The sequence below is a fragment of the Macaca fascicularis genome, chromosome X, assembly GCF_037993035.2.
Source record: "Macaca fascicularis isolate 582-1 chromosome X, T2T-MFA8v1.1".
Lineage (NCBI taxonomy): Eukaryota > Metazoa > Chordata > Mammalia > Primates > Cercopithecidae > Macaca > Macaca fascicularis.
In genome coordinates, this window is record NC_088395.1 from 44470101 (window position 1) to 44486821 (window position 16721).

At 37.8% G+C, this 16721-nt stretch overlaps 1 long non-coding RNA gene across 1 annotated transcript in view; it reads right to left on the reverse strand.

Annotated features, from left to right (window-relative positions):
- Positions 1-313: 313 nt before the first annotated feature.
- The window catches only part of LOC135969053 (uncharacterized), a 43234-nt gene continuing 26826 nt past the window's right edge, over positions 314-16721 (reverse strand). The window contains exons 4-5 of the long non-coding RNA XR_010584116.1: positions 1649-1805; positions 314-489 (exon numbers count right to left, since the gene is read on the reverse strand). This is a non-coding gene — a long non-coding RNA (uncharacterized lncRNA). The remainder of the gene's footprint in view (positions 490-1648; positions 1806-16721) is intronic.

The following is a 16721-nucleotide window of genomic DNA, read 5'->3' on the forward strand; positions in this document are numbered from 1 at the left end:
CCATTGTGAGGGTATGAGGAGGTGGGCCTTGGGGAAGTGAGTGGCTCATGAAAGCAGAGCCTTCATGAATGGAATTAGTGTCCTTGTAAAAGAGACCTGAGGAAGCTTGTTTGCCTTTCCATCATGTGAAGACACAGCAAGAAGGCATCATCCATAAGTCAGAAAATGGGGCTCATCAGACACTGAATCTGTGGGTGCCTTGATCCTGGACCTCTCAGCCTCCAGAACGGTGAGAAACAAATTTATTTTGTGTATACGCTACCCAGCCCATGGTATTTTGTTGTAACAGTCCAAATGAACTAAGACAACAATGTTATTTAAATACACAAATATATTTCATGTGAACTAATATTTTCACTCACCATCAAAAATATCAGATATCACAGGCTGGTGTGAGTGCAGCGGTGTTTACAACTAATTGATCACAAGCAGTTATAGATTTCTTTGTTCCTTCTCCACTCCCACTGCTTTACTTGGCTAGCCTAAAAACTGAGAAAAAATAGATGCCACAGTTTGTACTTCGCTTCACTGTTTTAAATTTAAAAACAAACAAAAACTCCAAGTGCTAACATAAAATGATAGAATTGAACCATCTCGTGTTCTGTTTCTTCTGGTTTACAATCACTATGATATTATTGCTTGTCTCTAATCTACTCTTTATTCTTAGGAATATGCAGCACCACAGTAATTAGAGACAAAAGTGGTGCCTAAACCAGCTCTCACAACTGTGAACCATTACAAAATTAATATCCAAACAAATACATGTGTCTCAATCCTCATGTTTTAGGGACTGACTATATGCCTGGGAATTCTGGAAGCTGACTACCATTTAGACTGCAATGTTTATTAAAGGATAAGTAATAACATTGTGCTAAATTGAAGCTCTTAATATATTATTACTAGGCAACCAAAATCATAGCTTTTGTTTAGACCTTAAACCTGCTCTGTCCAATACAATAGCCATTAGCTACATGTAGCTACTGAGCACTTACAGTGTAGCTAGTTTAAGTTGAAATATGCTGTGAGTGGAAAATACACATCAGATTTCAAACTCTAAGCATTAAAAATTATGTAAAATATTTTATTAATAATATTTGTATTGATTGCATGTTAAAATGACAATGTCTTGGATATGTTGTGTTAAATTAAGTATATTATTAAAATTAACTTCACTTATTCCTTTTTTAATGTGGTTATTGGGAAATGTTTGTTATTAAATTTTTGTATTAATACATAGTAGATGTACATATTTTGGGGGTACATGTGATAATTTAATAATTCACATAATTCACATAATTTGTAAAGATCAAATTCATGTAATTGAGATATCCATTACCTTAAATATTTGTCTTTTCTTCATGCTAAAAATTTTCTAATTATCCTCTTTTAGCTATTTTGAAATTTACAATAGATTATTGTACACTATAGTCACTCTACTGATCTATCAAATACTAGGTCTTATTTCTTCTATCAAACCGCATATTTGTACACATTAATCAATCTCTCTTTGCCTCCTCTCTCCTCAACCCTTTCTGGCTTCTGGGAAACATCAATCTAATCTCTATCTTCATGAAATCCATTTTTAAAGCTCACAAATATGAGAGAACATGCAAATTTTCTCTTTCTGCGCTTGGCTTATTTCACTTACCATAATGACCTCCAGTTCCATCCATGTTTCTTTAAATGGCAGGATCTTGGCTGTGTATAGTGGCTCACACCTGTAATCCCAGCACTTTGGGAAGCCAAAGCAGGTGGATTGCTTGAGTCCAGGAGTTTGAGAGCGGCGTGGGAAACATGGTGAAAACCTGTCACCAAAAAAATACAAAAATTAGTTGTGTGTGGTGGCTCATGCCTCTGGTCCCAGCTACTTGAGAGGTTGAGGTGGGAGGACTGCTTGAGCCAAGGAGGCAGAGGTTGCAGTGAGCCGAGATTGCACCACTGCCCTGCAGCCTAGGCAATAGAATGAGACCCTGTCCAATAAATAAAGAAATAAATGACAGGATCTCATTCTTTTTAACTGAATAGTATTCCATTGTGTATATACCACATTTTCTTCATCCATTTATTCATTGATGGACACTTAGGTTGATTCCTTATTTTGACTATCATGAATAGTGTTACAATAAACATGGAAGTGCATATATCTCCTTGACATATTGATTCCCTTTTTTTAGATACATACCTGGTAGTGGAACTGCTGGACTGCTGGATCATATGGCAGTTCCATTTTTAGTTTTGTTTGTTTGTTTGTTTTCGAGACAAGGTCTTGCTCTGTCACACAGGCTGGAGTGCAGTGGCCTGATCTCAGCTCACTGCAACGTCTGCCTCCCAGGTTCAAGTGATTCTTGTGCCTCAACCTCCTGAGTAGCTGGAATTACAGGCGGGCACCACCATGCCTGGTTAATTTTTGTATTTTTAGTAGAGACGGCATTTCACGATGTTGGCCAGGCTGGTCTCAAACTCACTGACCTCAAGTGATCCGCCTCCCTTGGCCTCACAAAGTGCTGGGATTACATGCGTCAGCCACCACGTCTGGCCTCCATTTTTAAGTTTTTTAAGTAACCTTCATACAGTTTTCCACAGTGATTGTGTTAATTTACACTTCTACCAACGGTGTACAAGGGTTCCCTTTTATCTACATCCTCACCAATATCCATTCATTATTTGTCTTTTAGATAAAAGCCATTTTAATTGGAGAGAGATGATATTTCATTGTAGTTTTCACTTGCATTTCTCTGATGTTTTCTGACTGAGAATTTTTTTTTATATATAGCCATTGGCCATTTGTATGTCTTCTTTTGAGTAATGTCTATCCAGATCTTTTGCTCATTTTTAAAATTGGGGGTTTTTTTTGTTTTGTTTTGTTTTTTTGATTTTTTTGCTGTTGAGTTCTTTGAGCTCCTTATATATTCTGGTCATCAGTCCCTTGTCAGATGGATAATTTGCAAATATTTTATACCATTCTATGGATTGTCCCTTCATTTTGTTGATTGTTTCCTTTGTTGTACAGGAGCTTTTTAGTTTGATGTAATACCATTTGTCTGTTTTTTGTTTTTGTTGCCTCTGCATTTTAGGTCTTACACAAAAATTTTATTTTTTTTTTACCCAAACCAATGCTTGGGAATACATTTCCTCAATGTTTTCTTCTGGTAGTTTCATAGTTTCAGGCCTTAGATGCAAGTCTTTAATCCATTTTGATTTGATCTTTGCATATGGTGAAAAATAGGGGTCTAGTTTCATTATTCTAGATAACCATCCAGTTTTCTCAGCACTATTTATTGAAGAGACTGTCCTTTCCCCAATAAGTGTTCTATGACACCAATAAAAAAAAATCAGTTGGCTGTAAATGTGTGGATTTATATCTGGGTACTTTACTCTGTTCCATTGGTGTATGTGTCTGTTTTTATGCCAGTACCATGCTGATTTGATTACTATAGCTTTGTAGTATATTTTGAAGTCAGGCAGTGTGATGCCTCCAGCTTTGGTCTTTTTGCCCAGGATTGCTTTGGCTATTTGGGATAATTTGTGGTTCCATAGAAATGTTAAGATTTTGGGCCAGGCACTGTGGCTCACGCGTGTAATCCCAACACTTTGGGAGGCCAAGGCGGGTGGATCATCTGAGGTCAGGAGTTCGAGACCAGCCTGGCCAACATGGTGAAACCTCACCTCTACTAAAAATACAAAAATTAGTTGGGCGTGGTGGCAGGCACCTGTAATCCCAGCTACTCGGGAGGCTAAGGCAGGAGAATTGCTTGAGCCTGGAAGGCAGAGGTTGCAGTGAGCCAAGACTGCGCCACTGCACTCCAGCCTGGGTGACAGAGTGACACTCTGTCTCAAAAAAAAGAAAGAAGAAAGAAAGAAAGAAAGAAAGAAAGAAAGAAAGAAAGAAAGAAAGAAAGAAAGAAAGAAAGAAAGAAAGGAAGGAAGGAAGGAAGGAAGGAAGGAAGGAAGGAAGGAAGGAAGGAAGGAAGGAAGGAAGGAAGGAAGGAAGGAAGGAAGGAAGGAAGGAAGGGAGAGAGAGAGAGAAATGTTAAGATTATTATTTTTATTTCTATGAAGAATGTCATTGGTATTTTTATAGGGGTTACATTGAATTTGTAAATTGCTTTGAGAAGTATTGTCATTTTAACAATATTAATTCTTCTTCCAACCCATGAACATGGACTATCTTTCGATTTTGTGTGTGTGTGTTCTTCAGTTTCTTTCATCAGTGTATTGTAGTTTTCCTTGCATAGATCTTTCACTTGTTTGGTTAAATTGATTCCTGGGTTTTTAAAATATTATTTGTAGCTATTATAAATGGATTGTTTTCTTGATTTCTTCTTCAGATTGTTTGCTGTTAGCATATAGAAATACCGATTTTTGTATGTTGATTTTTTTTCTACTGCAACTTTACTGAATGATTTATCAGTTCAAACAATTTTTTGGTGGCATCTTAGGATTGACTATGTATAAGAACATGTTGTCTGTGAACAAAACTAATTTCACTTCTTCCTTTCCAACTTGAAAGCATTTCATTTATTTCTCATGCCTAATGGCTGTGCTCAGGACCTCCAGTGCTATGTTTAATAAGAGTGGTGAGAGTTGGTATCCTAGCCTCATTCCAGATCCTAGAGAAAAGGTGTTTACTTTTTCCACTCATTATATTAGCTGCAGATTTGCCATACATGGCCTTTATTATTTTGAGGTATTTCCCTTCTATACCTAGTTTGTTGATGGTTTTTATGATAAAGAGATGTTGAATTTTTTTGAATGTTTTTTCATTATCTCTTGAAAAGATCATATGGTTTTTGTTATTGGTTCTGCTAATGTGATGTATCATTTTTATTGATTTGCATTTGGTATGAATCACACTTGATTATGATAAGTGACCTTTTTTAATGTGTTGTTGAATTCGGTTTGCTAGTATTTTGTTGAGGATTTTTTTATCTATGTTCATCAGTGATATTGGCCTATAGTTTTCTTTTTTTGTTGTGTTCTTACCTGGTTTTGGTATCGGGTAATTCTGGCCTCATAGAATGAGTTTAGAAGTGTTCCCTCCTTTTCCATGTTTTTGAACAGTTTGAGTAGAATTGGTGTTAGTCCTTTTTTAAATTTTGATAGAATTCAACAGTGTAGCCACCAGGCTCTGGGATTTTCTTTGATGGGAGACCTTCTATTACAGCTTTAATCTCATTACTCATTATTGGTTTATTAAGTTTTCTGTTTCTTCATGGTTCAATCCTGGTAGGTTGTACATGTCCAGGAATTTATCAATTTCTTCTAGATTTCCTAACTTGTTGGCATATAGTTGCTCATAATAGGCTTTAAAGATTCTTTTTATTTTCGTGATCTCGGTTGTTATCTCTCCTTTTTCTGATTTTATTTATTTGGGTCTTCTCTCTTTTTCTGCTAGGCAGTTTAGCTAAAGATTTATTTTGTTTATCTTTTCAAAAACCAACTTTTCATTTTGTTAATCTCTTGCATTTTTTTTAGTCCCTATGTCATTTGTTTCTGCTCTGATCTTTACTCTTTGTTTTCTTCTATTGATTTTGGGTTTCATTTGTTCTCGCTTTTCTAGTTCCTTGAGACACATTGTTAGGTGGTTTGTTTGAAGTATTTTTACTTTTTTGATATAGGCATTTATTGCTAATATCTTCCCTCTTAGTACTGCTTTTACTATATCCCAGTACTGCTTAGTACTACTTTTGTATTTTGGTATGCTATATTTTCATTTTCATTTGTTTCAAACAATTTTTAAATCTCCTTAATTTCTTCATTGACTCATTGGTCATTCAGGAACATGTTGTTTAATTTCCACGTGTTTGTGTGTTTTCCAGGATTCCAATTGTTAATGATTTCTAATTTTATTCCATTGTAGTCAGAAAAGACACGATATGATTTCTATTTTTTTGAATTTGTTGAGACTTGTTTTGTGGCCAAAGGTATGGTCTATATGTTGAATGTTCCATGTGCTGATAAAAAGAATGTGGTATTCTGTAGCCCTTGGGTGAAATATTCTTTAAATGTCAGTTAGACCTATTTGGTCTAGTGTGTAGTTTAACTCCAACACTTTTCTGTTGATTTTCTAACTGGCTGACCTGTCCATTATTGAGAGCACGGTGTTGAAGTCCCTTACTATTATGGCATTGCAGTCTATCTCTCCCTTTAGAACTATTAATGTTTGCTTGACATACATGGGAGCTCCAGCGTTGGGTGCATAGATATTTATAATTGTTATAGCCTCTTGGTGAATTGACCTATTTATCACTATACAGTGACCTTCTTTGTCTCTTCTTACATTCTTTGACTTGTACTCTATTTTATGTAATATAAGTATAGCTACTCCTGTTCTTTTTTGTTTTCCACTTACATGGAATATTTTTTTTTCCATCCTTTTACTTTCAGTCTGTGTGTCTTTGTAAGTGAAGTTTTTTTTTTTTTTAATAGGCAGCATATAGTTGGTCTTGTTTATCCATTCAGCCACTCCATATGTTTTCATTAGAGAATTGATTAACATTCAGTATTATTATTGATATTATTTATCAATCCCTACTGGACTTACTACTGCCATTTTGTTGCTGCTTTTCTGGTTATTTTATAACTCCTCTCTTCCATTCTTCCTTTCCTACCGTCTTTTTTTGTGGTTAAGTGACTTTCTCTGATAATATGTTTTAATTTGTCTCTGGTTTTTTTGTTTGGTTGTTTTGTTTTTGAGATGGAGTCTTGCTCTGTTGCCCAGGCTGGAGTGCAATGGCACAGTCTAGGCTCACTGCAACCTCTGCCTCCCAGGTTCAAGCTATTCTCCTGCCTCAGCCTCCCAGGTAGCTGGGATTACAGGTACACACCACCACCACACCCAGCTAATTTTTGTATTTTTAGTAGAGACGGGATTTCACCATGTTGGCCAGGCTGATCTCAAACCCCTGACCTCATGATCTACCTGCCTCGGCCTCCCAAAGTGCTGGGATTACAGGCGTGAGCCACCATGCCCAGCTGTCTCTGGTTTTTTTTTTTTTTAAAGTAACTCTATCATAGGTTTTAGTATTGTGGTTACCATGAGGGTTACAAAAAACATTTTACAGATATAACAAGATATTTTAAAGAGATGAAAACTTATCTTAGATCACAAAGAAAAGAATAGAGGCTCATGCCTATAATCCAAGCACTCCAAGAGGCTGAGGTGAGGTGACCATTTGCAGCCAGGAGTTTTGAGACTACCCTGGTCAACATAGTGAGACCTCATCTCTACAAAATTTATTTTTAAAAATAGCTGGATGGGGTGGTGCACACTTGTAGTCCTAGCTACTCAGGAGGCTGAAGCAGGCGGATTGCTTGAGCCCAGGAGCTCGAGGCTGCAGTGAACTACGGATCATGCCACTGCACTCCAGCATGGGCAACAGAGCTAGACACTGTCTCTAAAAAAAAAAAAAAAAAAAAAAAATTTAAAAAACCTCTACAAAATCTCTACATTTTAACTTCATCAGCCCACATTTTTACCTTAAGCTTTTGCAATTTACTTATTTTTATATTGCCTATCTCTTAATGGGAAATTTAAAATAACACATCACTTGCATTATATTTCTATTGGACAGCACTGCCGTAGACTGACAAAAGATTTCTTGAGGGAGGAGTATTTTATCACTGACATTGTTTAGAATTGCCAATGCAATAAAAAGCAGACTGATTTTAAGTTGGCTTTAATATTGTTTTTAGATTCCCTATAGATAATCAGCAAGTTATTGATTGCACTTAAGGCCTGATGGCCCCACTGCTCCTCCCTTGGTATGCCACCAAATCAAACCAGTCTAGCCCACGTAATGGGAGGATCCTCACCTTACCCACAGACTGTAGCTGGGCACTCAGTTCTCTCATGGGGTCCTTGGCCCCCTTCTCCACTGTCCCTTCAGTTTTCCTGCCATCTTCACTTCTATTTTTAGGTTTTGTTAACATTGTTTCTGCTCATCTCAATGTTCTATCTGAAATGCTTCAGCATCTTTCTTTTCCAGTTGAAGATTTCTCCCTCAAATCTTTCTCTAAGAATCGAGTCCAGGGATCTCTTCTATTCCCACTCTCTCCCGTTTTCTCTCGCTTGTTCAGGCAAGCATGGTCTATGCTATTCATTAAAGTAGACAAACGGTACTTTGTCGTTGTTCAATAAATATTATCAGTGTGAATATCTCATCTCTCCAACTACTCGAGAGTCTCTTAAGTAGCTTGGTTTGAAATTTACACGTCTTTTTCATCTCTTTGAGGGTCTAGCATGGTGTTACAACATTTTATATGTTCAATAGATACTTGAATGAATGAATGAATGGCATCACAAGTTAAATTCATTAAGATTAGCTCATATGTGAGTGACGGATCACTCAAAATACACTCATTTGCACAAGATAAAAGTTTATTTTCCTGTTATATAAATGTCTTGGTAGGTGGCACAGAGCTCTTTTGGTATTGAACTGTGTAGGGTGTCTTGGCTCCTACCAGTTTCTGTTTTGCCATTCCTAGTTTATGGCCCTCATCTTTATGGTTCAAGAGAGTATCTTACACAACAGCATGAAAAATAATAAAACAGGAATAAATTTAACAGAAAAAGTGCTAGACTTGTACACTGGAAATTACAAAACATCATTGAAAAAAATTAAAGAAGGCCTAAATAAGTGGAAAGACAACCTGTATCTATGGATCAGAAGATTTAATATTGCTAAGCTCACAATACTCCCCAAATTGATCTATAGACTCAACACAATCCCTACCAATGTTCAAAATGACTACTTTGCAGACATTGACAAACCGATCCTAAAATTCATATGGAAATTTAAAGGACTGAGAATAGTCAAAATGATCTTTAAAAAGAACAAAGTTGAGAAACTCAAACTTCCCAATTTCAATATTTACTACAAAGCTAAAGTAATCAAGACAATGTGGCTCAGGCACAAGAATAGACATACAGAAGTCAAAAGAAGATGAATGAGACTTTACTGATGGGGAAAACAACTCAAGTGGCAGTGGATTTCTTATCAGAAACCATTTAGATAAGAAGAAAATAACAAAAATAAATTTCAAGTGCTAAAACAAGAACTGTTAACCCAGAACGCTATATCCAGTGAAAATACACTTCAGGAATAAAGGGAACATCAAGACACTTTCAGATAAAGGAAAACTAAGAGAATTTGTCACTAGCAGACATACCTTAAAAGAATGGCTAAAGGAAGTTCTTGAAAAAACTTGGTAAAAAACAGTGGTAAAATGTAGACACTAGAAGGCTGTGATAACTGATGGGTGTATAATGTAATGCCTAGGGCAACCACTAAAAATCTGTACCAAGAGATAAATTCAAAAATAATATAGAATCTGGGGACAGAAGTTGGAGATGCTACTGGTATCTAGTGGGTAGAGGCCAGGAATGCTGCAAAACATACTGCAATACACAGGACAGTTCCCCGCAACAAAGAATTATGTCAACAGTGCTGAGGTTGAGAAACTCTGGCCTATACCTTACCAACGCTGAATATTGTCATTTTGTGAATAACATTGCTTTTTTTCTCTTTTGTTTTGTATTTATGTTTTCCTCTTACCTTCTCTCTATGTTGTCAGTGATAACTGATTTACTGCAACCATACCACTTTGTTAGTCTTTTTAATCTTTCCAATCTGCTAATTTGAAAAAGGATATCTTATTTTATTTTATTTTATATCTCTTGAAGAGAATAGAATTATTTTTACAGGTGCAGTGTATTTTTACAGCTCCTGTCTGTAATCCCTGCTATTTGGGAGGCTGAGACTGGAGGATCACTTGAGCTCAGGAGTTGAAGACCAGCCTGGGCAACATAGTGAGACCCCATCTCTAAAAAATATTTTTTAAATTAGATAAGCATGGTGGTTTCATTGCTATGCATAGAATATCCAGTTTTCCCAGCACCATTTATTGCAGAGACTGTCTTTTCCCCAGTGTATGTTCTTGGCACCTTTGTTGAAAAATGAGTTCACTGTAGGTATATGGATTCATTTCTAGGTTCCCTATTCTGTTCCATTAGTCTGTGTGTCTGTGGTTATGCCAGTATCATGCTGTCTTGGTTATGATAGCTCTGTAGGATAATTTGAAGTCAGATAATGTGTTTCCTCCAGTTTTCTTCTTTCTGCTTAGGATAGCTTTGGCTATTCTGGGTCTTTTGTGGTTCCACATAAATTTTAGGATTTTTTTTCTATTTCTGTGAAGAATGTCATTGGTATTTTGATAAGGATTGCATTGAGTCTGTAGATTGCTTTGGGTAGTATGAACATTTAAATAATATTGATTCTTCCAATTTATGAACATGGGAATATCTTTCCATTTTTTTGGTGTCTGTTCAATTTCTTTCATCAGTATTTTATAGTTTTCATTATAGAGATTTTCCACTTCTTTGGTTAATTCCTAGGTATTTAATTTTATTTGTAGCTATTGTAAACGGGATTACTTTTTTATTTTATTTTTCAGATTATTCACTGTTGGCATATAGAAATGCTACTGATTTTTTATGTTGATTTTGTATCCTGAAACCCTACTGAATTATTTATCACTTCTAATAGTTTTTTGATGGAGTCTTCACATTTTTCCAAATATAATATCATATTATCTGCAAACAAGGATAATTTGACTTCTTCCTTTCCAATTTGGATGCCCTTTATTTCGTTCTCTTGTCTGATCACTCTAGCTAGGACTTCCAGTACTATGTTGAATAACAGTGGTGACAGTGGGCATCCTTGTCGTGTTTCAGATCTTGGAGGAAGACTTTCAATTTTTCCTCATTCAGTATGATACTAGCTATGGGTCTGTCATATACGGTTTTTATTATGTTGAAGTATGTTCCTTCTATACCCAGATTTTAAGGGTTGTTATCATGAAAGGATGTTGAATTTTATCAAATGATTTTTCAGCATCAATTGAAATGATCATATGGTTTTTTGTCCTTCATTCTGTTGATATGATGTATCACATTGATTATGTTGAACGAGTCTTGCATTGTGATTAATCCCACTTGGTCATGATGAATTACCTTTTTAATGTATTGTTGAACTTGGTTTATTAGTATTTTACTGAGAATTTTGGCATCAATATTCATCAGGGATACAATTCGGTTACTTGTTTTTGGTTGTATGTGTCTAGGAATTTGTCCATTTCTTTTTTTTGAGACAGGGTCTTACTCTGTTGTTCAAGCTGGAGTGCAGTGGTGCAATCACAGCTCACTGCAGCCTCAACCTACCCAGGCTTCAGGTGATCCTCCCACCTCAGCCTCCTGAGTAGCTGGGACTACAGGCTCATGCCACCACACTTGACTAATTTTTGTATTTTTTGTAGAGACGGGGTCTCACTATATTGCCCAGACTGGTCTCAAACTCCTGGGCTCAAGTGGCCTTTCAAACTGCTGGGATTACAGGTGCAAGCCGCCACGACTGGCTGAATTTTGTTGGTTTCTTCTAGATTTTCCAATATATTCACATATAGTTCTTCATAGTAGCCACTAATGATCTTTTGAATTTCTGTGGTATCAGTTATAATGTTTCTTTTTTCAGCTCTGATTTTGATTATTTGGATTTTCTCTCTTTTTTTCTTAGTCTGGCTAAAGGGTTTTTTTTTTTTTTTTTAACTTTTCAAATTTGTTACATTGATCTTTTGTATTGTTTTCTTCATTTCAATATCATTTATTTCTGCTCTGATCTTTATTATTTCTTTCCTTCTACTAATTTTGGGGTCGGTTTGCTCTTGCTATTCTAGTTCTATAAGATGTATTGTTAGGTTGTTTATTTGAAGCTTTTCTTCTTTTTGGATGTAGGCGCTTATAACTATAAAATTCCCTCTTAGTCACTGTATCACATAGGTTTTGGTATGTTTTGTTTCCATTACGTGTTTCAATAAATTTTTCAATTTCCTTCTTAATTTTTCATTGACCCACTGGTCGTCCAGGAGCATATTGTTTAATTTCCATGTGTTTGTATAGTTTCCAAAATTTATCTTGTTATTGATTTCTAGTTGTATTCCATTGTGGTCAGAGAAGATGCTTGATATTATTTCAATTGTTTGAATGTTTTAAGACTTGTTTTGTGACCTAACCTACAGTCTATCCTTGAGAATGATTCCTCTGCTGAGGAAAAGAATGCATGTTCTGTAGTTGTTGAATAAAATGTTCTCTAAATATCTATTAGATCCATTTGGTCTATAGTGTAGATTGAATCTGATGTTTCTTTGTTGATTTTCTGTCTGGAAGTCTCTAGCTTTTATTGTATTGGGGTTGATCTCTCTTTTTAGCTCTAAAAATATTCACTTTATACATCTGGGTGCTCCACTGTTGAGTGCACATATATTTAAAATTGTTATATCCTCTTGCTGAATTGACCCCTTTATGATTGTATAGTGACCTTCTTTGTCTCTTATAGTTTTTATCTTGATATCTATTTTGTCTAATATAAGTATAGCTACTCCTGCTCTTTTTTGGTTTCCATTGGCGTGGAATATCTTTTTCCAGCCCTTTATTTTCAGTCTATGTGTATCTTTATAGGAAAAGTGTGTTTTTTGTAGGCAACAGATCAATGGGTCTTTTTATCCATTCAGCCAGTCTATGTGTTTTGATTGGCGAGTTTAGTCCATTTATATTAAATGTGATTATTGATAAGTAAGGACTTACTCTTGCCAGTTTGTTATGTGTTTTCAGTTGTTTTGTGGTCTTCTCTCCCTTTTTTCTTTTCTTCCTGTCTTCCTTTCAGGGCAGATGATTTTCTCTGGTAATATGATTTAGTTTTTTACTTTTTGTTTTTTGTGTATCCATTGTACATTTCTTTACTGGAGATTACTATGAGGCTTGCAAATACTCTCTTATAACCCATCATTTTAAGCTGCTAAGAACTTAACACTGTTTGCATAAACAAATAAGCAAGCAAAGAGAAAACTAATACTCTATGCCTTCACATTGTCCCCCTGCTTTTTGACTTTTTATTGTTACTATTTATATCTTATACTATGTCTTGAAAAGTTGTAGTTCTTATTTTTTATTGGTTCATCATTTAGTCTTTCTACTTAAGAGTAGTTTACACACCACAATTACAGTGGTAACATATTCTCTGTTTTTCTGTGTACTTACTATTACCTGTGAGTTTTGTACCTTCAGGTGATTTCTTAATGGTCATTAATACCCTTCTCCTTCTGATTGAAATATTCTCTTTCACATTTCTTGTAAGACAGGTTTGGTATTGATGAAATCCTTCAGCTTTTGTCTGGGAAAGTCTTTGTTTCTCCTTCATGTTTGAAGGACATTTTTGCTGAATGTACTATTCTAGGGTAAAAGGTTTTTTTCCTTCAGTATTTTCTTTTTTTCTTTTTCTTTTTCTTTTTTTTTTTTTTTTTTTTTTTTGAGACGGAGTTTCGCTCTTGTTGCCCAGGCTAGAGTGCAATGGTGCGATCTTGGCTCACTGCAACCTCCACCTCCCAGGTTCAAGTGATTCTCCTGCCTCAGTCTCCCTAGTAGCTGGGATTATAGGTGGATGCCACGATGCCCAGCTAATTTTTGTATTTTTAGTAGAGACAGGGTTTCGCCATGTTGGTCAAGGCTGGTTTCAAACTCCTGGCCTCAGGTGATCCGCCCACCTCGGCCTCCCAAAGTGCTGGGATTACTGGCATAAGCCACCACGCCCAGCCTCCTTCAGTATTTTCAATATGTCATGCCACTCCCTCCTGGCCTATTAGGTTGCCAATGAGAAGTCTGCTGCCAGACATATTGGAGCTCTATTGTATGTTATTTATTTATTTTTTTTCTCTCTTGCTGCTTTTAGAATCCTTTCTTTATCCTTGACCTTTGGGAGTTTAATCATTATTAAATGCCTTGAGGTAAGCTTCTTTGTGTTAAATCAGGTTGGTGTTCTGTAGCCTTCTTGTACTTGGATATTGATGTCTTTCTCTAGGTTTGGGAAGTTCTGTGTTATTATCACTTTGAATAAACTTTCTATCCCTATCTCTTTTTCTAACTCCTTTTTGAGGCCAATAACTCTTAGATTTGCCCTTTTGAGGTTATTCTCTAGATCCTGTAGGCATGCTTCATTTTTTTTCTTTTGTCTCCTGTGACAGTGTATTTTCAAATAACTTGTCTTCAAGCTCACTAATTCTTTCTTCTGCTCAATCAGTTCTGCTATTAAGACTCTGATGTGTTCTTCAGTATGCCAATTGCATTTTTCAGCTCAAGAATTTCTGTTTGATTCTTTTAAATTATTTCAGTCTCCTTGTTACATTTATCTGACAGAATTCGGAATTCTCTGTGCTATCTTGAATTTCTTTGAGTTTCCTCAAAACAGCTATTTTGTATTCTGTGTCTGAAAGGTCACATATGTGTTTCTCCAGGATTGGTCCCTGGTGCCTTATTTACTTCATTTGGTGAGGTCACGTTTTCCTGGACTGCCTTGATACTTATAGATGTTCATTTGTGTCTGGGCATTGAAGAATTCGGTATTTATTATGTAGTCTTTGCAGTCTGAGCTTGTTTGTACATGTCCTTCTTGGAAAGGTTTTCCAGATACTTGAAAGGACTTGAGTGTTGTGATCTAATCTGTATCTGCTTTAGGGGGGACCCCAAGCCCAGTAATGGTATGGTTGTTGCAGACTCATAGAGGTACTGCCTTGATGGTCTTCGACAAGATCCAGAATTCTCTGGATTACCAGGCAGAGACTCTTGTTCTCATCCCTTCCTTTCTTCTATATGAATGGAGTCTCTCTCTGTTTTGAGCCACCTAGAGGTGGGGCTGGAGTGACACAAGCACCCCTGTGGCTACCACCACTGTCACTGTGCTGAATCACACCCGATACCAGCAGAGTGCTGGATTTTGCCCAAGGCCTGCTATAACCACTCCCTGGCTTCCACCTGTGTTTGCTCAAAGTCCTTGGCCTCTACAATCAGCAGGTGGCAAAGCCAACCAGGCCTATGTTCTTCCCTTCAAGGCAGCGAACTCCCCCAAGGACCTGGGCAGATCCAGAGTTGCCGTCAAAACTTTAGAGTCAAAAACCTTAGAAGTTCATCTGGTGTTCTATTGTACTGCAGCTGAGCTGGCACTCAAACCACAAGACACAGTCCTTCCCATTCATCCTTCTCCTTTCCAAAGGCAGAGGATCCTCACCTCATGACCATTGCTACCACAGGCCTCTGGGGACTACCACCGATGCTCCCCTCAAGGCCCAAGGGCTCCTCAGTTACCTTTTAGTGAATGCTGCCTGGCCTGGGACTCACTCTTCAGGGGACTAGCCTCCCCTCTGGCCGAGAGCAGGTCCGGAAATGCCATCCGAGAGCCAAGTCCTGGAATCAGGGACCCCAAGAGCCCGCTTGGTGCTCTACCCGCCCAGTTGCCAAGTTGGTACCTAAGGTGCAAGACAAAGTCCCCTTTACTTTTCCCTCTACTTTTCTCGGGTAGGAGGAATCTTGCCCCATAGCCACCACAGCTAATGTGCTGAGTCTCACATGAAGCCAGCAAGCCTCAGTGTCTCACCGAAAGACACTTGATGTAGTACCTGGGTATCGCTGCTGGTTATTCAAGGCCCAAGGACTCTTCAGTTAGCAGGTGATGAATCCTGCCAGGACTGGGTCCTTCCCTTCAAGGTAGCGGGTTCTCTTCTGGCCTAGGGTGTGTCTAGGAATGTCCAGGAGCTAGGGCCCAGAAAGGGGGCCTCACGACTCTGATCCATGCCCTATCCTGCTGTGACTGAGCTGGCATCTAAGATGCAAGACAAAGTCTTCCCCACTCTTTCATCTCCTCTCCTCAAGTGGAAGGAAGGGGTCTCTTTTGAAGCCTTGAGCTGCACAGCCTGGGGCTAGGGGAGGGGTGATGCCAGCCATCTCTTAGCTGCCCCAGCTGGTATCTCAGTAGGTTGCGTTCCCCCTAGTCCACTGGCTCTGAGCCCAGTTCAGCACTAGGACTCACCTAGGAGTTGCAGTCCTTGTGGGATAGACTGCCTTTCAAGTTTATTTGGGGCCCCAGAGCACTTTAGCCAGTTGTGGCAAGGCCTGCCAGAACTCCAGTTCTGACCACTGGGATCTGTGATTCTCCTTTGGCTTGGGCTGGTTTACGTGCACCCTCCATGGGCAGGCATCAGCTACATTTGGTCTGGTTTTGCTTTGTGCTATAACAAGGGCAGCGCTGAGTTCAATGACTCACAATTGCTGGCTCTCCCTCTCCTCGGGGCACAAAAACACTATCCACACCACACCTTGGCTGCCAGGGGATGGGGGAGAGGGGAGGAGTGGCATGGGCGATTCAAGACTGTTTTATCTATCTCTTTAGTGCCTCTTTCAGTGATATGAAGTTAAAACTAGGTACTGTGAGTTCTCACCTGGTTTTTGGTTCTTACAAAGGTGCTTTTTGTGTGTGTGGATAGCTGTTAAATTAGTGTCCTTGCAGGGGAGATGATCAGTGGGGCCTTCTATTCCACCATCTCACACCACCCCCATTTTTAAATTTTTTGTAAAGAACAGAGGTCTCACCATGTTGGTCAGGCTGGTCTCAAACTCCTGGCCTCAACTGATTCTCTTGCCTTGGCCTCCCATAATGCTGGGATTACAGGAGTGAGCCACCATGCTCAGCCCTGAATTTGTAACTTTAAAACTCCCAAGAAAGTAATCCTCAGGCCCATATGAATTCTACTAAACATAAATTTCAAGTGATATCTATCAAACATTTAGAAAAGATTTAGCACCAAATCTACAAAATCTTTTCCAAAAGAATAAAAAAGGA